Consider the following 23,768-nt stretch of genomic DNA (forward strand, 5'->3'; position numbering starts at 1 on the left):
TACTTGCATGATTTGTTGTCAGTTCAACCCAGGTAAAGGTGTACCTGTAGAGCAAGGTGGATTTCAACCTCCTGATCACCCTTTTGAAGTCCTCCAGATGGATTATATCCAGATGGAACGATGTCGAGGATTCAAATATGTCCTCGTAGTTGTATGCGCTCTTTCCCGTTGGACAGAAGCATATCCAGTCTCAGATTACACTGCCCCGACCACTGCCAAGCAGTTGGTTCGTGAATTCTTCCCACGGTATGGTTTGCCCCGTATCGTGTACTCAGATAATGGCCAACCGTTCTCATCCGAGCTAATGAAACACATTTCACTCCTGTTAGGCTATCAATGGAAATTCCACTGTGTCCGGCATCCCGAGGCAGCAGGTCTCGTGGAACGTCATAACCAGACTCTGAAAATTCGACTCTCTAAAATCTGTAGAGAGAAAGGCGTCGACTGGATAGTAGCCTTACCAGTTGCACTATTTTACATGAGAATGATAGCACATTCTCGAACAGGGCTATCCCCGTACGAGGTGGTCTTCGGTAGGCCACCAAATATGTGGGGGACGCCTATACCTCGTAAAATCACTGATGTTGATTGTAATATGCTGACAGATTACCTTGCTTCCTTGATGTCTGCACTACAATCTTGCCGTTCACAGGTAGCTGCAGCCTTTCCCGACAACACCGAGGTGAAGCCCCATGAAGTGGTTCCCGGAGATCTTGTTTTCATAAGAAACTTCGACAGGAGGAGCCCGCTGGAGCCCCGCTGGCAAACGCCGAAATTAGTACTTCTGACAACGAGGACAGCAGTGAAGGTCGAGGGTCGCAAGGGTTGGCTACACTCGAGCCATATCAAGAAATTTCATGGACTACCTTCTGATTTGAACTCTCAGCCCTGCCCCCCTCCACAGACTGATTCAAAACTCCCCCTGGTCGAGAACACTGCTTCCCAAGACTATAAACTGAAACTAAGGTCTAGCAAGTCGGACAATTTGATTGTTTAAGTCCTCTCCTAGGTGAATCGGTTAAATTAGTCTCTGACATGTATCCTCTAGACCGAAATCGAGAGAGAGATAGACAAAAACAGCTCAAGAAACGTGCATATTGTAAATTACTTCATAGTCACTGTATAGTGACATTGTTGATTATGTTTTTTCTAAATCTTCTGATTATTGCTGCAAGTATACTGTTGCACATATACTATCCTATTTTCAAGCGTGCTCATTCTGCTTTCAATGTTACTGCCGAACATTCTTTTAGTGAATTGCCTTCACATGAGTTGCCTTATAGACTTGCGCTGCGCAACAACACCTTCATTAGTATGTTACAACACTCCCATCAGGCCAACAACGCTACAAATTGTTGGATATGTGGCCGACTCCCTCCCTATCAGAAATACAAGGGAGTTCTGCCTCTCTTTCCTTATCCATTCACACACAATGGTTCCTGTGGTGCATGGTTTAGTTTGATTAATTCTTTAGATTCAAATACTGTAGTTTACCAGAGCAACTGGGTATGGGGAAACCTGAACTTAGTTTTGCTTAAAGCCTGTTACCCTAACAAGGAGGGACTTCCCAAAAGGACAGGAACAGACCTAGAAAATGAAGTATATGGATTAGGTAACTTTACACTTAACCTCATGATTCTGAATGTTGAATCTGAAACTGCACTAGTCTTGCCTGCTATGTCCGTATTACCAGTCAAAGGTGAATTATGTGTAAGAAAGAATGGTTCAGTACATCTGGGTCATAGTAAATGTACTACTGTGATCGAATTCAGTGATAAAGGCAAGTCTATATTTAGAGCTTCCCGTCATTCCTACTTCATTTGTGGTCATACCGCATATATACGCTTACCTCTAGATTGGGATGGTACCTGTTACATTGCATTCCTTCTGCCACCTGTCTTCCTAGCCCCTCCTGACTACCATAGAAATACCCATCTAGTGCACAATAGACCCCAGAGAGATCTCCCGATTGTCGACTACACTGAAACAGCATGGGAACAATATACAGACTTCAATAAAGGTCTCCTTCCCTACATAGGTGTTGTCTCTAATAGTAAACTGATACGCAGATTAACCAGAACCCTTGAAGCAGTAGTGAATGAAACTACCTCTGCCCTAGGCAACTTAACAGAGGAGCAGTCTGCGATGCGGATTGTTGTTCTCCAAAATCGTCTTGTCCTTGACGTCATCCTGGCCGATAGGGGCGGAGCCTGTAGAGTCATCGGATCAAGTTGCTGTGTTTTCATTCCAGAAAACGCACCATCTGTATATAAAGCCATAACTCGTCTTCATAAGAATTGCAAGTCAGATACACCAGAATCCAGGCACCTGGACGTGGTCCGGTTGGTTCTGGAGCATGTTGTCAGCCTGGGGATGGAAAGTCCTATCCTTCCTAGGTATTGCCCTTCTGATAGTATTCAGTTGCTGCCTGTGTCTACAATGTGGACCAGCGATTTGCGGCCTGTGTGCCACATCATGTATCCCACACTCAAGTTCTCATTCAAAATCCCGGAAGAAGAAAGAAGAGCAAATGATGTTACATGAACAGATTGATGGATTCCTGAGGATCGATATCTCATGAAGGGTCCGTAGGGGACAAGGAGGGAATGAGGAAATATGAATTTTATGATCAATTGTGTCCCCTATCTTAGACCCCAACGGCTCCATGTACATGCTACAAGTACACGTATGTTCCCTCCACTTCCAGCTATGAAGACGCAAATACATATGCGTCCAACGTTAACATGTCCTCTTCCAGATCCACCATGAATGGGTCGAATATTCCGTTCCTAAGTATGCCTTGCCACCGTCTTTATATGGTGTACCTTTCACGTTTTTCAGCTCTGGCAAGTTAGGCCCTGAATTCTGCCATCGAGCCTTTTCCTGCTTTCTGCCTCTGAATGCTCCAGCCTGGACCTGTATCTGCATCCATGACCTTTGTCTTACTTCCTGCGCGGCTAACGGTGCCAGGCCCGGCCTGTTGCCTGCCAAAACTGTATTCAGCCTTCAAGTTATCTGCTCCGCTCCTCAAGAAATACATTCCTGTCTAGTAGTTTAGGTAAACATCTTTCCAGCTACAGAGCAAAGGGCCCGGCCTTACTGTCTCCGTGCAAGTAATTCATGGCTTCTGTTGCCATGGTAGGCCCATGCCCCCTCGCATCTCATGTAGACACGTGGACACTTATACACGCACTAGAAGTCAGTATAGGATGGCCTCTGCCTGAGAGACCTTTCCTTCCAGATAATACAGTTCCTTAAACACAAGATATTAGATACGATTTGGGATTAGGTTGTCCTGACATCCCAGACTTCTGTCTCCTCATGTAGGGCTAAATGTCAAGTCCCCTTCACCCTCCAGTTACACGTCAAACACACGTCATGCTGCCGTGCGCGCACCTCTGCCATGTATTTCTGCTGATTTCGCAGGATTCTCTTATGGATCCACCCACTTGTGTCATCATCAGAATGACGTTTCTAGTACATGCCCTTATGCATGCCTATTGTAACGCTTTTTATCCATTACGTATGTGTATTCTTATCTCTCTTCTCAGCTGTCACGCCTTCTGCATATGTCTTCACTGTAATGCATTTACTATATATATGACAACCTGTCAATAAAGTATTGCTCGATCCCTTCCCGAACCTTCGTGGTGACGGAATCCGATTGCCTGGTTCAAACCAATTCCTTTGTAAGGAATAAATCCCCTTTTAAAATTTCAAATACCACGGATTCTGCCTCTTATTTTTACTGAGTTATTCTTATTGAATTTTACCGCATAAATTAAGTCTAGGTAATTAAAATTTACCACAGTCTCACTCTTACCTGGTGCAGCAGCTGTTGCCAGACCCTGGCTAACTCAAGGCTCAGTCACAACGTCGTCCGGCCGGTTAATAGTGAGTGTCAGTGAGTGCTGAGCGGCCGTTGATCGAAGAACCACGAAGACTAGGTGCGGTTATGCTGGGGCGTGGCGTGGCACTGAATGCGTGGCGTGCGCAATCAATCCAATAATTTGACAAAATCTGCGCAGTGCGCATGCTGCTGCGTACAGCCCCCGCCCCCAACCCACGAGAACCAAAATCGAGCCCTGCCCGCCCGCCCGGCGCCCACTGGGACAGATTTGCATGCATCAACAATCGAGCCGCAAAACGCGAGCGAGGCAGCGAGCAGTATGAGGGATCAGAATCTGATCATTGAGAACACAGAAGTAGTAAGTGTGAGTGGCAAGTCATACAGTCTGCAGACAGTGTCTCCGGAGTCGGACAGGAATTAAAACACTTGAGTTTTGCCACTGCCAAGTCCCGTAGCATTAGCGAAGCAAGTAAATTACTTGCATACATCAATTACGTGCACTTGAGTGTGTAGACCCGGCCCTGATAATTAGGTGCCGGTGCTAAGCACCGGCAAGCACCGGCACAAATTAAGCACTGCCTGTATTGTTGGTTTGTTGCCCCTGCCCCCCTTTCCACTGCCCTCCATAGTCTGTTGTGCTGCCACTGCCCTTCCTGCCTTCCCAGTGTGGTCAAATTGTTGCCTCTGCACTCTCCTACCTGCCTTCAATTTTCAGAGTCCGTGCCCCTGGCCTCTGCCTCTCAACAGTATCCCAATGAACAACTAGATTGCTTACATTCTATATTTATTACAAAAGTGTGGAACGCCTGACGTCATCTTGATGTAATCAAAACTGTAATACCTAGAGCATTTCCTTTAGAAATCACATATATGAGAGAGTCTTATTTGCATCAAAATTATGGTTAGTGCTCTAAAAAACTAAAATGAGGACATATTTTCTGAGTATTCAAATAGCGACAAAGAACTTTTAAATTATTTGTAATCTTTATGTTTTTTTATCCAGTTGACCTCTTGATTAAATGTTGCACTTAGGGGAGAGGATGTGGTGTTACTTCCAGAGCTGCAGACTTTGCAACTGGGGAACCAGGTTGGAGTTTCTGCTTCAGCTCAACATTCTGTGATTCTGGTCAAATCACTTAATCTCCCCATGTCTACAACCAAAATGAATTTGATCTTGTGTGATGTAACCAATGCTCATATAAAGCACTCCAATACCTGACAAGTCTGCACTATATAAAACTGCAAATAGACAGAAAATAAGTGTTTTGCACACTTCTGTCATTGGGCTACATGTGGGCTACATCTGGGTGATATTTGTGCTGCATTTGGCCTCTTTTGTCTCTGGTGGCCATCTTGGGAGATTTATTTGCTATGAAGTTTCCTAATTTCCTCATGTACTGCAGTCTCCTCAGTAGGAAAGGCTTTCAGTTTTTTACTTTGATTCCATCAAGAAGGTATGCAGATATGTCACACATTTGCCATAAATTCTGAATGTCAGCACTCTAGTTGCTCATTATATCACTGTAGTAAAGCTACTGCTCACCACGGACGTCTGCTGCTGGTATTAAAAGTGCATGTTTCAGTCTGCATATCAGAATTTTTTAATGAAATAGAAGAGGATTTGAGAAGTCACTCAAAATGTGCCCTAATTTTTCTTTCTTCTGCACTAATCATAATTTCTATGGCAAAATGAACCCCCTCATTGTGTTCCTTTTTAAATTAAATGTTTTAAGTGTTACCAGTTTATTCCAATCAAGATGGCTTCAGGTGTGCCATACTTTTGTCATAAGTAAGACAGTAAGCGCTCTAGTTGTTCTTAAGAACACTCTGGGACATTCTGTCATTGGGCTATACTTGGGCTATATCTGGGTGATATTTGGGCTACATTTGGGCTCTTTTGTCTCTGTGGCCATCTTGGGAGATTTATTTGTTATGAAGTTTCCTAATTTCCTCATTTACTGCAGTCTCCTCAGTAGGAAATACTTTCAGTTTTTTACTTTGGTTCCATCAAGAAGGCATTCAGATGTGTCACACATTTGCCATAAATTCTGAATGTTAGCACTCTAGTTGCTCATTAGATCACTGTAGTAAAGCTACTGCTCACCAGGGAAGTCTGCTGCTGGTATTCAAAGTGCATGTTTCAGTCTGCATGTCAGAATTTGTGTCATGAAATAGAAGAGGATTTGAGAAGTCAAAATGTGCCCTAATTTTTCTTTCTGCAGAGCTAATCATAATTTTTACGGCAAAATGAACCCCCTCATTTTGTTCCTTTGTAAATTAAATTTTTTAAGTGTTACCACTTTATTCCAATCAAGATGGCTTCAGGTGTGCCATAAGTTTGTCATAAGTAAGACTGTTAGCGCTCTAGTTGTTCGTTAGAACACTCTGGGACATTCTGTCATTGGGCTATACTTGGGCTACATCTGGGTGATATTTAGGCTACATTTGGGCTCTTTTGTCTCTGGTGGCCATTTTGGGAGACTTATTTGTTATGAAGTTTCCTAATTTCCTCATTTACTACAGTCTTCTCAGTAGGAAATAATTTCCGTTTTTTTACTTTGATTCCATCAAGAAGGCATCCAGATGTGTCACACATTTGCCATAAATTCAGAATGTTAGCACTCTAGTTGCTTATTAGATTACTGTAGTAAAGCTACTGCTCACCAGGGAAGTCTGCTGCTGGTATTCAAAGTGCATGTTTCAGTCTGCATGTCAGAATTCTTTTATGAAATAGAAGAGGATTTGAGAAGTCAAAATGTGCCCTAATTTTTCTTTCTGCAGCACTAATCATAATTTCTATGGCAAAATGAACCCCCTCATTTTGTTCCTTTTTAAATTAAATGTTTTAAGTGTTACCACTTTATTCCAATCAAGATGGCTTCAGGTGTGCAATACGTTTGTCATAAGTAGGACTGTTAGTGCTCTAGTTGTTCTTTGGAACACTCTGGGAAGCTGCAGTAGAACACAAAGGAATCAACTGACAGTCTCTGCCCTTGTTGGATGTACATGTTTTACTGAGAATGTCAGACTTGATTCTCACATGACTGAGAAAGATAATGTGAATTGACAGAAAATATGCTCTCAGTTTAGCTTATAGATCACCTTCCAAACCTCTGTGGGAAAAGCATGAGAAAATAGTTTTCTCTCAAACATGATTCATGATATCACAGCAGAAGGCTTTTTCACATGGTAAAATCACTTTAGAACACACCACAATTCCTAAAATGAGTATAGTACTGTGGAAATATGGATTTTTATGATCAGTTATGTCCCCTATCTTGGACCCCAACGGTTTCATGTATAAATCACAAGTACATGTATGTTTCCTCCAGTTCCAGTTATGAAGACGCAAACACATGTGCGTCCACCGTCAACATGTCCTCTTTCAGATCCGCCATGAATGGGCCATATATTCTATTCCTAAGTATGAAAGGCCACCGGCTTTATATGGTTCATTTATCCCATTTTACAGTCCAGGCGAGTAGGCCCTGATTCTGCCATTAAGCCTTTTCCTGCCTTCTGCCTCTGAAAGCTCCAGTCTGAGCTCGCATCTGTATCCATGAACTTTGTCCTACTCCCTGCGCGGCTAACGGTGCCTGACTCGACCTGTCTGCTTGCCAAAAACTGTATTTCACCTTCAAGATTATCTGCTCTGCTCCGCCCCCCATCCAATGCATTCCTGTCTAGTAGTTTAAGTAAACATTCTTCCAGCTACCGAGCAAAGGGCCCGGCTTCTCTGTCTTTATGCAAGTAATTCATAGCCCTGTTACTATGGAAGATTTCTGTCCTCGCATCTAGTGTAGACACTTAGACGCTTGTACACGCACTAACAGTCAGTATAGTCAGTATAGAATAAGATTCTATCCTAAGAGACCTCACTTTTTGGATAACACAGTTCTTTAAACATAGGATGTTAGATATGATTTGGGATTAGGTTGACATAACCCCAGACTTCTGTCTCCACATGTAGAGCTAAATGTCAAGTCCCCTTCACCCCCTAGTTGCACGTCAATCACACGTCATGCTGCTGCGCGCGCATCTCTGCCAAGTATTTCTGCTGACATTGCGAAATTCTTTCATGGAACCACCCATTTGTGACATCATACCTAAATGACGTCCTTTAGTTACGCCTAGTTACACCCATTTTAGTTACGCATGTATGTTTTTATCTCTATTATCAACTGTTACGCCTCCTGCATCTGTTTCACTATAATGCCTCTTCTATAAATATGATTATCTGTCAATAAAGTATTGTCCTTCACTTCCTGAACCTTCGTGGTGATGGAATATGGAGTCCTCAATTCGAATTGATTTTGGAATAAAGCCCGTTCCGAACCTCTAATACCACGGATTCTGCCTCTTATTTTACTGAGCTATTATTATAGATTTTCCGCATCAAATTAAGTACCGGTAATTAAATTATTTACCACAGATATGGCGCCCGAATAGGGACACTTTCTCATCTCACGCGCCGGAGGTGCGTTGCAGGCCCGGTCTCCTGTCACAGCTGGACGGACAACAACGCGTACCCACAGAATTTCCTGTATCTCCCTCCTGCCGAGCGGGGGTAACTGAGGCTGCGATCAACACCCAGACGAGGCGGTGAGAAGTGCGAAGTATCCCGACCAGAGCCTAGCTGAGAGAGCAAGATCCGAGGTATACAGAGGCCCACCAGTTTCCGAAGTTCCGAAGTTTCGAGTCGAGTCCAATCCGGTCCAAGTCCAGTTCAGTTCAGTTCCGAGGCCTTCCGTTCCGAGCTACCCGGTGAGTACCATTGTCGGGGAGGCGTTCTGACGTGCACATAGGTTGTGCCGGTCAAGATGGGTTTGGGTACACAAATCCGGTCTGCACTGTTTCAGCAGTGTATCTGTACTGTTTAGCAGTATATCAAGTATGTCTAGTATATAATTCAGAATTACCTAGTTAGTGCCGAGTATTATGCTTAGTGACTAGTTCCCTAAATGGCCATCATTGTTGTTCATTAAATGTTAAATGTTAAAATGTTTTAAATATGTTCTGCATATTGTGGTGTGAATGACTGTTCATTATTGTGTTTTGTTGTATTAAACGTGTTCAAAATTAGGTATCAGATCAGTTCTCAATATGCCGCTCTTTTCGAAATTAAGACAGATAAAAACCAGAAAAGGGGTACTCGAAGAAGCTGTTCCCATTCCTCCTAGGGACACTCCAGGATACTTCATGTATCATAAACATGGCCTAGACGCCATATTATTTCTTGATTTATGGGTAGACTACACCAAGGAATTACCAGAAAGTCAGAGGTGGCCCGCAGCTGGGACCTGGGATGCAGATTGCATCATGAAAGTAGAGGAAGAATTATGGAAAAAGAAAGCTAGACAGTCACAGAAAGATGCCATTGAATTATGGCGTAAAGAATCATATAGACGTACAGAAAAAGCACTCAGACAGGAAGAGAAAAGTAAGGAGAATTCAAATAAAGTCCGAGAAAATCTATTAATTGAAGAAGGTACTCGAGTAAAATCAGAACAAGTAGACAGACAAAGAAATGCCCTTATGAATGGTATGTATCCTCTTCTGGCCGAAGGATTACCTAAGGCTACTCCGGAGATACCAAAAGACTTGCCACCCCCATTGTTTCCGATAAAAGCACATCCCAAAGGGCATCCCAGAACCGCAAAAGATGTTTTCCTTTCCTCTTATTTAGACGACGCAGCTCCCGAGTATGCTAATACTGCACCACATAGACCGCCTGCCGAGGGGGTTCAACGCCAAGACCCTCTGTCTGTACCTCCGCAACAACAAACTCCGACACAAGTTCCGGCAAGCACATCTGCTTCTACAGCTATATCCACACCTATGGGTGCTATATCACGTTCAACGAATCCTTTCACATCCAGCACCCCAGGCGGTGCTACGGGAGGTACAGCAAACATTTTTTCCACGCCACCCAGAGTAAATAAACTCTCCTTTCAAGAATTAGCCCACCAACGTACGCCCAAACTAGTAACTCCCGACATGCTTAAGGAACTTCTAATAGATTGTAGATATGACCCTGTGCCAGGCAAAGAGGACGAAATGCTGCTGGCATCATTACGTATCCGACGAGCTGCAATATATTTAGGGAGGCTACCAGGAATGACTACACATTTAGAAAATATATATCACTTTGTCCAGTCAGGACGAGATTCTGAAAGTATTAATAGAGCCATGGAGTACCAGAAAGTGGAAATACAGGGGGAACTGTTACGTTTCCTCATAAATTGTGTGATCAGAAATCAAGACCGACCAGGGGTAAATCCGGAAGAAATGCAAATTCTTACCACATGGAGTCGGAACATATCAGAGGGGAGACATGATAAACGATTAAGTATAATAGCTATGTGCCGAAAAATCCGCAAAGAAGTAGAACGAATACACGAAGAAAGATTAGCAGTAGACCAGCCTGAACAAACCGAAGAGGAAGAAGAATTAGAACTGCCCACAGGACAGTTAGAAACAATGGCCTATGTAGGTAGAGGAAGATCTTGCAATAATACTAGATGCTTTGCTGATCCGATACGTCCGATACGTCCAGATAATAACAGAAATTTCCAAATACCTATAATAAATATAAGGTCCCCCGAACATTCGTTCCAAGCCGCTGACAAATTACTCAGAGAACGAAGGGGTTATCATATACTCGATTCTATGGACGAACAAGAATTAGCCAGGTCAGCCGTTCACTGGGTTGATAGTCCCGGAGAATATAGTGATGATACACTAGCGCACACGTTTTTGAACCTCACCCCAGATGAACAGCGTTTAGCTGGTATCTACATGATTCAACAACTCCTTATATTATATAAAAGCCAACACTCCGATCCTGGTCCCTTACCTGATATATTGACTGAATTACTCACGAATAAATGGAGAGGTTCAGGTACTGAGTTAATTAGAGAAATACTGGAATCCAGAAAGCAGTACATTCTTTTTGTATGTCCCGAACATGTCTCACTGCCCATCAAGGAAAGAACGACGTATTATATGGATAGACAGAATCCATTACACGAAGTACACCCGATAAAAGGTGATGACAATCAGTTTAAACGTGTGTTTGTATACACACCCATATCTAAAATAGAACTATTAGAAATGAAGAAAGTGGTACCCAGTCATGACAAAGACCCCGAGGGTTTCCACCGTGAAATTAAAGACATGTTGCTCATGGGAGAGTATACCTATCCCGACATTATGAAAATATTGAAGGTATTAATGCCTGCGGGCATTTACGAAAAACTCAAGGAAAAGGATTGGGAGGTGGGAGACCAAAAGATAGATTGGACAGCATTAGAAAACGAAGAAAAAGCTCGAGGTCCAGGTTCAGGGCTTGGGGACAAGACCAAAACACTACCAGGTTTACTAGTACAGGTACTGCCACGTTTATTAACTACGAAAAAGGAAGACTGGGGTGCAATCTCAGCCTGTAAACAAAAGCAAGATGAAGACACTAGTGATTTCTATGCCCGATTCGAAAAATGTTTTGGTATAAATAGTGGAATAAAAGCAAGTAGCGAATCGTATCCACATCTGTTTGTGACAAAATTAGTTGAAAATTCCTTGCCCCAAGTTAAGAATAGAGTATTGAAATTCGAGAGTACCTGGCAAGGTAACACTCCGTCACAAATGTTACAAATGCTACAATATCATCACAATAGAATTAGAGAAGAACAAGAACATGAACAAAGACGCATGAAAGACACGAAAATGAAAATGCTAGTTTCCCAGACAGTTCCAGCTGACGGTCATAAAAAGGGTATGACACAGTCCAGTGTTTCAGCAGGTCCTGTAAAAGGGACATGCAACTATTGTAAACAGCCAGGTCATTATGTACACGATTGTCCAGTTTTAAAACATAATATCGCCATAGGTAATACAAAGGAAAGACCACGGCCACTTAGACAGGATCAGAACCAACAAGGAGCCCCGCAGCATGCACAGTCCATGCCAGCTCCGCAACAGTCTATGCCAGCTCCACCACCACAGCCTATTGCTGCCACACAAACAACGACACAACAGATGTATCAGACCGCACAGTATGACTATCCTGATTATCAACGATACTCATGAAACAGCCTAGAGAGGGAAGTCGGCTTACCCCTTATCGAGGTCCCTGTAGATCAAGAAGGACCTTATGTACACAGTGAACTATTAGGCCAAGATAGAAAATTTTTACTTGATACAGGGGCAAGCCGAACAACCATAAAACGTAGTGAAGTTCCAGGGGCACCCCTCTCAGGCTCACAGAATATTTCCCTTGGCTTTTCAGGAAAACCTATCATTAACGAAGTATCACAGCCTCTTCCACTTACGATTGGTCCCTTGACACGAACTACAGATTTATTGCTTACTAAATCATGTCCAGAAAACTTGTTAGGTATAAAAACATTGAAAGCTCTAGGAGCTATAATATGTTGTTCTCCGGAAGGAGTAAGATTGTTTTTACGTGATTTCAAAGGGCACTACGTGTCCCGAGACATGGATCACCGACTGCGGACTTTACCCACACATTTATGGGCACAAGGCCCTACAGATGTTGGTTGCATGAACATTACACCATATCGAGTCACACTAAAGACAGGAGTGGTACTACCACGAATGCGACAATACAAGTTACCCCCAGATGCTGTAGTGGCTTTACTGCAAATCATTGACGAGCTTGTTACCCAAGGAGTGGTTGTGGAAACCGACTCCAATGTATGTAATTCCCCGATAATTCCGATTCTTAAACGAACTGATCCAAAAGCCCCGCCAGTATATCGATTGGTTATTGATCTGCGCGAATTAAATAAATGTATTGTACCACAATACCCCGTAGTCCCAGATATTTCTTCATTACTGACAGCCATTGATTCCGAAGCAACATTCTTTACTGTAATTGATCTCAAGAATGCCTTTTTCAGCGTCCCAATAGATCCGGAAAGCCAATACTTGTTCGGATTTAGTTTAAATGGACGAAGCTTTAAATTCACACGCGCACCTCAAGGATTCACAGAAAGCCCCAGCATCTATAGCCAAGCACTGAAACGAGAACTTGACAGTATCCACATGCCAGTCAACACTGCCCTGCTTCAATATGTCGATGATCTGCTGATCACCGCTAGAAGCGAACCTGAATGTGAAAAAGCCTCACTGACGGTTTTACAATTTTTGGCCGAAAAGGGGCACAAGGTGTCCCCTTCTAAGCTGCAATTCTGTGTCCAGCGAGTTGTTTACCTTGGGCACTCGCTGTCCAAGGAGGGAAGGCAGCTTACACCCGATCGCATCCAGTTAATTGCTAACATGCCAATACCCAAGACACAAAAGGAGGTGCGGGCTTTTATAGGCCTCACTTCATACTGTAGGCAGTGGATCCCTCAGTATGCATTTCTAGCAAAACCACTCATTCAGTTGACAACACAGGAGGCAGCCACATCGACTGTCCTCCCTTGGACTCAGGAACATACACAAGCTTTTGAAAGCCTAAAGAAAGCTTTATGTCAAGCACCTGTTTTAGCAACACCATGTTACAATAAACAGTTCACACTCTTTGTTACAGAACGCGAAGGTACTGCCTTGTCAGTACTCACACAGGAACAAGCAGGATCACACAAACCATGTGCTTATTTTTCTAGTACATTAGATCCAGTAGCTCAGGCTCTGCCTGCGTGCCTGAAATCAGTGGCAGCGACAGCTTTAGCAATCCGACAAAGCGATGCCATAGTGTTAGGACACCAATTGACAGTACAACTACCACACGCAGTAGAGGTTCTCCTGAACAGCACACAAACACAACACTTGACTATAGCAAGACTCACTGGTTACGAATTAACATTGTTTCAGCCACACATAGAAATCAGACGTTGTAGTACATTAAATCCTGCCACACTTTTGCCAGTAAATGGAACAGACCCACTAGCACATGATTGTATTGAAGTTATTACTATCACGACGAAACCTAGACAAGACTTGACAGACGTCCCATTGTCAGACCCAGACCTGACGTTGTATGTAGATGGTTCATGTATGAGAACAAGTACAGGAGAGTTAGTGGCCGCGTATGCAGTCACAACAGACACTGAAGTCATTGAAACAAATTGCATAAATACCTTGTCAGCTCAAGCAGCAGAGCTCATCGCTCTGACACAAGCCTGTATTCAAGCCACAAATAAGAAAGTCAACATATACACTGATTCACGTTATGCATTCGGAGTTGTACATGACTTCGGCGTGCTGTGGCGAGAGAGAGGTTATTTAACTTCTCACGGTGCCCACATTCAGCACGGACCCCTCATTCATGCCTTATTAGATGCAATACATCTACCCACTGCAATATCAATTATGAAATGTAAAGCTCATACGAAAGTTACTGATATCATTTCCCAAGGCAATGATCTAGCTGACAGAACAGCTAAACAGACTGCTCAAACTCACACATCTGACATGACAAAGACAATAGTTCCGACACCAACACATTGCATGATGGTTAAGGATCCCGCTCTTGACGTAATTGACATACAGACACATGCTACACCAGATGAAATAAAGAAATGGACTGAATTAGGAGGGATCCAAACGGATCAAGGATGGATGACGAAGGAAAAATCTGTATGGTTCCTCCCTGATTCTATGGTTCAAGTTATCATTAATACAATACATAGTCCAGCACACTTAGGAGAAAAAGCTATGCTAGACAGCATTCAACACATTTGGTTCAACAAACATTTACGAGCAGCAGCTAAACAAAAAGTTCGTACCTGTATGATCTGTTGTCAGTTTAACCCAGGTAAAAGCATTCCCGTAGAACAGGGTGGATTTCAGCCTCCTGAGTACCCTTTTGAAGTCCTCCAGGTGGATTATATCCAGATGGAACGATGTCGAGGATTCATATATGTTCTTGTAGTTGTTTGTGCTCTTTCCCGTTGGACAGAAGCATACCCGGTTTCAGATTACACTGCCCCGACTACTGCCAAACAGTTGGTTCGAGAATTCTTCCCACGGTACGGTTTACCACGTGTTGTCTACTCAGATAACGGCCAGCCGTTCTCATCCGAACTAATGAAACACGTTTCACTTTTGTTAGGCTATCAATGGAGATTTCACTGTGTCCGACACCCCGAGGCAGCAGGTCTCGTGGAACGACATAATCAAACTCTGAAAATTAGATTGTCCAAAATATGTAGAGAGAAAGGTGTCGACTGGGTAGTAGCCTTACCAGTCGCACTCTTTTACATGAGAATGGTAGCGCACTCTCGAACAGGGCTATCCCCTTATGAGGTGATCTTTGGCAGACCACCAAATATGTGGGGGACGCCTATACCACGCAAAATAACTGATGTTGACTGTAATATGCTGACAGATTACCTGGCTTCCTTGATGTCTGCACTACAATCTTGTCGTTCACAGGTAGCTGCAGCCTTTCCCGACAACACCGAGGTGAAACCCCATGACGTAGTTCCCGGGGACCTGGTGTTAGTGAGGAATTTTGACCGGAAGACTCAGCTGGATCCTAGGTGGAAATCGCCTCAACTCGTACTGCTCACCACAAGGACAGCCGTGAAGATCGAAGGTCACAAAGGCTGGATACATTCAAGTCACATCAAGAAATTTCATGGACTACCGTCTGATGTAAACGATACACCTCGCGTGTCTTCACCGATTGACTCAAAGCTTCCTTTGGTTGAACCGAGTGATAAGGAACTATATAAACTAAAACTACGGTCTAACAAGTCAGACAATTTGATTGTTTAAGTCCTCTCCAAGGTGAATCGGTCGAATTTGTCTCTGACATGTATCCTCTAGACCTGAATAGAGAAAGAAACCGAAGGATGCAGTTGAAACAACATGCGTACTGTAAATCACTGCGTAGTCATTGCACAGTGCCGTTATTAATTTTGTTTTTCTTAAGTCTTTTAATAATCGCTGCAAGTATATTGTTGCACATATATTATCCTATTCCCAAACATGTTTACAATGTTACTGCTGAACATTCTTTTAGTGAATTACCCCCGCATGAGTTGTCCTATAGATTTGCGCTGCGCAATAACACTTTTATTAGTATGTTACATCATTCCCATCAGGCTAGCAATGCTACAAATTGTTGGATATGTGGCCGGCTCCCTCCCTATCAGAACTATAAGGGAATTCTGCCTCTCTTCCCATATCCGTTCACACACAATGGCTCCTGTGGAGCATGGTTTAGTTTAATTAATTCCCTAGATTCGAATTCTGCAGTTTATCAAGATAACTGGGTATGGGGAAATCTGAACTTAGTTTTGCTTAAAGTCTGCTACCCTAACAAGGAGGGACTTCCCAGAAGAACAGGAACTGATCTAGAAAATGAAGTATACGGATTAGGTAATTTCACGCTTAATCTCATGATCCTGAATGTTGAATCCGAAGCTGCACCAATTTTGCCCGCTATGTCAGTATTTCCAGTTAAAGGTGAATTGTGTGTAAGAAAGAATGGTTCCATACATATGGGCCATAGTAAGTGCACCACTGTAATAGAATTCAGTGATCAAGGCAAGTCTACATTTAGAGCTTCTCGCCATTCCTACTTCGTATGTGGTCAGACTGCATATACACGTTTGCCTCTAGATTGGGATGGTACCTGCTACATCGGATTCCTTTTGCCACCTGTTTTCCTAGCTCCTCCTGATTATCACAGAAATACTCATTTAGTACACAATAGAGAACGGAGAGATCTCCCAATAGTCGACTACACTGAGACAGCATGGGAAAAATACACAGATTTCAATAAAGGTCTCTTTCCCTATATAGGTACAGTTACCAATAGTAAGCTGATACGTAGATTAACCAGAACCCTTGAAGCAGTAGTGAACGAAACTATTTCCGCCTTAGGCAATTTAACAGCAGAGCAGTCTGCTATGCGGATTGTTGTGCTTCAAAATCGTCTTGTCCTTGACGTCATCCTGGCCGATAGGGGCGGAGCTTGTAGGGTCATCGGATCAAGTTGTTGCATTTTCATACCAGAAAATTCGCCATCTGTATATAAAGCCATAACTCGCCTTCATAAGATTGTAAGCCAGATACACCAGAATCCAGGCACCTGGACTTGGTCCGGTTGGTTCTGGGGCGTGTTGTCAGCCTGGGGATGGAGAATGCTCTCCTTCCTAGGTATTGGCTTTCTCATACTATTCAGTTGCTGCTTATGCCTACAATGTGGGCCAGCGATTTGTGGTCTGTGTGCCACCTCGTGTATCCCACATCCAAGTTTTCGTTCGAGATCCCGGAAGAAGAAAGAAGAACAAATGATGTTATATGAACAGATCAACGGATTGATGAAGATTGATATCTCTTAAGGGCAAGTAGGGGACAAGGAGGGAATGTGGAAATATGGATTTTTATGATCAGTTATGTCCCCTATCTTGGACCCCAACGGTTTCATGTATAAATCACAAGTACATGTATGTTTCCTCCAGTTCCAGTTATGAAGACGCAAACACATGTGCGTCCACCGTCAACATGTCCTCTTTCAGATCCGCCATGAATGGGCCGTATATTCTATTCCTAAGTATGAAAGGCCACCGGCTTTATATGGTTCATTTATCCCATTTTACAGTCCAGGCGAGTAGGCCCTGATTCTGCCATTAAGCCTTTTCCTGCCTTCTGCCTCTGAAAGCTCCAGTCTGAGCTCGCATCTGTATCCATGAACTTTGTCCTACTCCCTGCGCGGCTAACGGTGCCTGACTCGACCTGTCTGCTTGCCAAAAACTGTATTTCACCTTCAAGATTATCTGCTCTGCTCCGCCCCCCATCCAATGCATTCCTGTCTAGTAGTTTAAGTAAACATTCTTCCAGCTACCGAGCAAAGGGCCCGGCTTCTCTGTCTTTATGCAAGTAATTCATTGCCCTGTTACTATGGAAGATTTCTGTCCTCGCATCTAGTGTAGACACTTAGACGCTTGTACACGCACTAACAGTCAGTATAGTCAGTATAGAATAAGATTCTATCCTAAGAGACCTCTCTTTTTGGATAACACAGTTCTTTAAACATAGGATGTTAGATATGATTTGGGATTAGGTTGACATAACCCCAGACTTCTGTCTCCACATGTAGAGCTAAATGTCAAGTCCCCTTCACCCCCTAGTTGCACGTCAATCACACGTCATGCTGCTGCGCGCGCATCTCTGCCAAGTATTTCTGCTGACATTGCGAAATTCTTTCATGGAACCACCCATTTGTGACATCATACCTAAATGACGTCCTTTAGTTACGCCTAGTTACACCCATTTTAGTTACGCATGTATGTTTTTATCTCTATTATCAACTGTTACGCCTCCTGCATCTGTTTCACTATAATGCCTCTTCTATAAATATGATTATCTGTCAATAAAGTATTGTCCTTCACTTCCTGAACCTTCGTGGTGATGGAATATGGAGTCCTCAATTCGAATTGATTTTGGAATAAAGCCCGTTCCGAACCTCTAATACCACGGATTCTGCCTCTTATTTTACTGAGCTATTATTATAGATTTTCCGCATCAAATTAAGTACCGGTAATTAAATTATTTACCACAGTACCATCAACAAATGATTTATAATGTAACTAAAGTCTTAAAACCTTCTAATAACTGCAATACTTTTTAATGAGGTGCTATCATGTATATTCGTCCCAAGATGGCTGCCAACACTTCTTGGATGAAGTACTGACAGCCAATCAGATCTCACGATGAGATGTGTGGTTAGGCTCCACCCAGATATATCTATCTTTTTAACTCTAATTTTCTCAGGAACTACTGAACGCATTTACACCATTTAAGCAAAAGGCACGAGTCTGAACTGAGGACTACCTCTTTGCCAAATTTGGTGTAATTCCGTTCATCAGTTCGGGCTGTAGCTGCGTCAACAGGTCCTATGGGAAAATGCATGGGGAAAACGCGTTTTGGGATCCCCCTTTTTTCTCTGCCCCCGCTTGATGAATCACCGTGAAATTTTCAGGATAGAAGCGGACCGGAGCTGGCCAAAAGTTTGTAAAATTTTGCGAAGATTCGTCAATCGGCGCCAATGTTATTCCAAATAGAATGTTGCGGATTTCCTATGGAAAATAGGTCCTAACTATAACTACCTACTGGCGACTGCCAGTAGGTAATATATATATATATATATATATATATATATATATATATATATATATATATATATATATATATATATATTTAAGACTTCCTCAAAAACATGCTCCTTTCATGACGTCACTGCGGGTATTGAAACGTCGTCGTGAATATAAAAAATGTAAAGAAAATAAAACTATGCTTATTAATCCACTGAAGAAAATACAAGCTTAGAAAAATACACCCAAATAGAAAATACTATTTAAAAACATTAAAAAATCTATTAAAAAATCATGGTTGGAAAATAGAATTTGAAAAACCTTATAATTTCACTTAAAAGAAACAAAGGTTACAGGGGTGTTATAATTAGGGAATAGAATTTAAAAAACCTTTGAAATTTACTGAAAAAAAAACAAAGGTTACAGAGACGTTATACTTAGGCTGACATTTCACTCGTACAAAACAAGAGAAATTCAGCAGTTAAAGTTTTTTTTTTTGTTAAATAATTTTTATTGAGAGAATGAACACATTACATACCAAGGAAAAGATGCAAAAAAGGGATAATCAAAGACTAATAGAATCCATTTAATACACATAAGAAATACAAAATCACAATTGCAACTTATATAACAGAGAAGTAGAACTGTAAGAGGAGAAGAATAAGAATGTTATAACATCATAATATCTTAATAAAAGAGTGCGTTCCATAAGAGAAACAATTGTGTAATTTGTACATTTTGTAAAAGGAGAGAAAGGCAAGGAAAGGGGAGAAGAGAAGAAGAAAATATGGGAGAAGAGAGAAAGATAAAAGGAGAAGAAATGACAAGATCGAAAAGTGAATATTATTAGAGAGATGAGTGTGAGGACAGGAATGTAGTAAAAGGTAACCATAATAAATCCGACTTAATCTTTTGATAAATAGAAGAGTGGGAGACAGAGGCAATTCTATGCTCGTCACAAATTAAATTCCACCAAAACATAAATGATAATTTAGAATTCTCTTTCCAACATGTTAATATAACTTTAAATGCAACAGCAATAAAAAGGTCAAATATGATAATTTTGACGGGAGTTGGTCAAAATTGGTAGATATAGTACCTAAAAAGATATTATGAATAGCAAATGGAACATCACAGGAAAAAATCAATCGACATTTCGACCAAATAGCTTTCCAAAAGTCATGAACCATAGGACAATAATAAAGCAAGTGCATCAATGATCCTTCAGAGGAAAGACACATGACCAACATAACGGTGAAATAGAGTGGTCAATTTTATGAAGAAAGAGGGGAGTAATTACAACTCTATTAAAAATAAAATATAATGATTGTGTAATTTTGGCAGCTTTGGAAGTTTCGAAAATCTTTTGCCATAAACGATCCTATTGATGAATAGAAAGCAATTGAAATAAGTCTTCTTCCCAAGATAATTCAATAGCAGATTTACTTTGAGTACTAGTATGTGAGGTTAAGTTTTTGTGGATAAAGGAAGCGCTGGGAACTGGGTCATGAGGAATGTGAAATAATGGTGTACTAGGTGTAAACAAATTAAGAATTGGGATGGAGGTACATTTTTGTAAACAGGTTTGGATAACAGGAGACACTTTATTATATTGCTGAATGTAAGAGTCAGGAAGACTAAATTTCTCTTGTAGTTGGAGGAAGGGCTAGATCGAATTGTTGGGTCTCAACTGATGTACATAGAAAATGCGCTTTTCCTTCCAGTGCTTGTAGTAAAAGGATTTGTGATGGAATTTAATGTGCTTATTAAACCATATTGAAGAGGATAGAAAGGATTGATAAAGGTCAAAACCTTTGAAAAACAGTGTGTGTATTAAATGGTGAGAATATTTTAAGATAGGGTACTTGGAAATGAAAGTGCAGTTGGTCATAAACACAATATCCTGAAAAGATAAGTCATGTAACTATGTTCGTTCAACAACAACAACCCATGTTGGCATAGGTAGATCTTGATAATCTGTAGACATGGCATAAAATTGACGAATCAAAAAAGCATTGTGGTACTGTTTAAAATCGGGAAAACGAACAACCCACTCTGATTTAGGACGAGTTCATTTAGATAGGGCAATACAAGCACGTTTATTGTTCCATAAAAATTTGGTACAAATAGAATTAATCTGATAAAAATAATAATTAGTCATTTTAAAAGGTAACATTGAGAGCATGAAAAGCACCTGGGGAACAATCATCATTTTTATCGTATCTAGTCTGCCCCACCAAGATAAAAATAATGGGGACCAGGAAGACAGCAAATTAGTAAGTTTGAATTTTAATGCAGATAAATTATGGGCTAAAGTATCAGAAATATTTGAGGAAAACCATGTTCCTAAGTATTTAATCTTTTGGGGGCACCAAGTGAAATTGGTTGTATCAAACATGTATCGATAACATGATGAATTTAAAGGTAAAATCTCAGTTTAAAAAAAATTAAGTTTATAACCAGAGACGTTGGAAAATAAAGCAATCTCTTGTAAACAAGCATTGGCATAGCCAATAGATCTCGCCTTTGGGACCTTATAAGTATTTAGTTATGCAGCACATTACCCTTCCTGCAACAACATTAACAGTTGCATAGCTAAACACTTATAAGGTCCCAAAGGCGAGACCTATTGGCTATGCCAATGCTTGGTGTTTGGAGTAGTGTGGATACATGTGGTGTGTAGTGGAATTATGTTGCCTGTATTTCTTTAATAAAGAAGCTTTGACACTAGGATGGAAGTTGGATGGATGAGAGGAGAGACAAGGTGATGGATGGATGGATGGATGGATGGATGGATGGATGGATAGGGAGGACGACGTTGGATGTATGTATGAATGATTTTTTAGCCACTTGCAAGTGTACAGGGGGGTGTTGAATCGTCAGGTAAACAAACTGCAGGAAACCGATGGATACATTGCTGGAACATTTAATTCCAATGGAAAATTACATCTATAAAAACATGCCCATGAAGTGCACACAGGAGGCGCAGCCAATGCTGTCATCCAGTGAAGCCGTCCAAGTGGAATGCCACTCTGAACAACAGCAAAAATCATTGATAAAAATGGTCATTCGCTGTCAGAACTGAGAACAGACGCAGAAAACCCTGTTACGATACGTGTCCTAACGCAGGAAGCACGCTCTGAAGTGCTTAAAAAAAAACAGCGTGACCCACAATTAAAGAGCGAGAAAGATGTTCTGTATATGGTATCAGACTACAATAATCTGCGGTATCACAAACAGATTCCAACATTTCCAGTCTGAGGTAGACAGTACAAATAAAGTCCCACTCTGTAACTGCAATATATTCGATATTTCTAATAAAAGTGTGCTGCTATTCTGCCTAGTTTTACAAGCAAATCATAGCGAAATGTTGAATTAGTAGACTTCAGCACAGAGACACTGCAATATGCTAACACGCCTCAGGGATGTATACTGCTACTAATAATGCCAGTTTGCTGCTATATAGCGGTTATAGCACAACAAAATGACACCCACCACGTGGTACTCACAGTTGCTCTTTGGAATGGCTGGCGACCCCCTGGGATTATGCATCACCCATCACTCCTGCTCATAATTTGGCTGGACTGCTGCCTTACAATATTTCCATTGTTTACAGCAGTAGGACGCAGCAAATAGTGTCTTCTGATTGGGTCAACCAACATAAAGAGCATACAGATGAAGAAGGACAACTGGACAAAGTGATGGGACTAAGGGCTATAGAAATTGAAGACATTCTGTGAGCTTAACAAAACACTTATGAGTGTTTAATTAGTCATTTAAGGAAGTACATCCAATTTTGCAAATATGAAAAGCACGGCTCCCTTGGTATGCAGAGCATCGCTGCTTCTGCAAAATAACAAACTTAAAGTAGCATCTCCAGCAGCTCTGTCTGAAGCAGCCATTACGAGGGCAGCAGAGCACCCCCGCCCCCTCACACACATCGCGCTTGCAGCATGGTAGTTTTCAGCAGTGCTTGTGTTGAAAGAAGCCTGCCTGTCAGCTGGGAAAAAGAGTTCCAACGAACATTTAAATAAAGGCTGTGTTCAAATCTTAACAGATGACCCAGCAGCTCTGTCTCAGGAAGGGATCACGTGAGCAGATAGATGCCGGAGGGGGGAGGTAGGTTGGGCAACCTCACACGAGCTCTATGTTTTTTTAAAATCTACGCTGGGAGGAAACATAAATTGTAAACAGTAGTGCTTCGGAAAAACACTGTTGGCCACAGAAGTGCCGATGACCAGCTGTGGGATCACCGAGCAGCAGAGCACCCCGCCCCCTCACACACATCGCACTGACAGCGTGTTGGTTCTGAACCAAAACGAAAATAAAAGGAGTGCAAGAGATGCTCCATCAACTCTGCATGACGCAAATGGATCACGGGAGGCAATTGATGGGGGCGGGGGGAGCGAGGAAAGGGAAATTCATGCGAGCTTTGCAGGTTTTTTTTAAGCAAATTTGCACCCGGACTCGTAGGAAATGTGAAATGTAGATATTAGTGGTCGTGAAAAGCCCTGTAGGCTACAGAATTGCAGATGACCAGCTGTGGGGTAATGAGAGAGTGCACCTGCACTCACTGAGCAGCACAGCACCCCAGCCCCCTCACACACTTTGCGCTCGCAGCTTGGTGGTTCTCAGTAGTGCTTGTGTTATGAGAGAAGCCTGCCCACCCTGTGCTTCTCTTGCAGAGTCTGGAGAGCGAGCAAACTGTGCTGAGCCGGATCAAGAAGTGCGTGAAGGCGGGACACATCTCTGGGCTGGCTAAGTACTGAGAGAAAGTTCCTGAAGCAGCGTGAGAGGGAGCAAGGGGGTGGGGAGACATGGAAAGTTCTGCCGGAGAGACATGA

Source organism: Triturus cristatus, chromosome 5_1 (genome assembly GCF_964204655.1).
Source record: "Triturus cristatus chromosome 5_1, aTriCri1.1, whole genome shotgun sequence".
NCBI classification, from domain to species: Eukaryota; Metazoa; Chordata; class Amphibia; order Caudata; family Salamandridae; genus Triturus; species Triturus cristatus.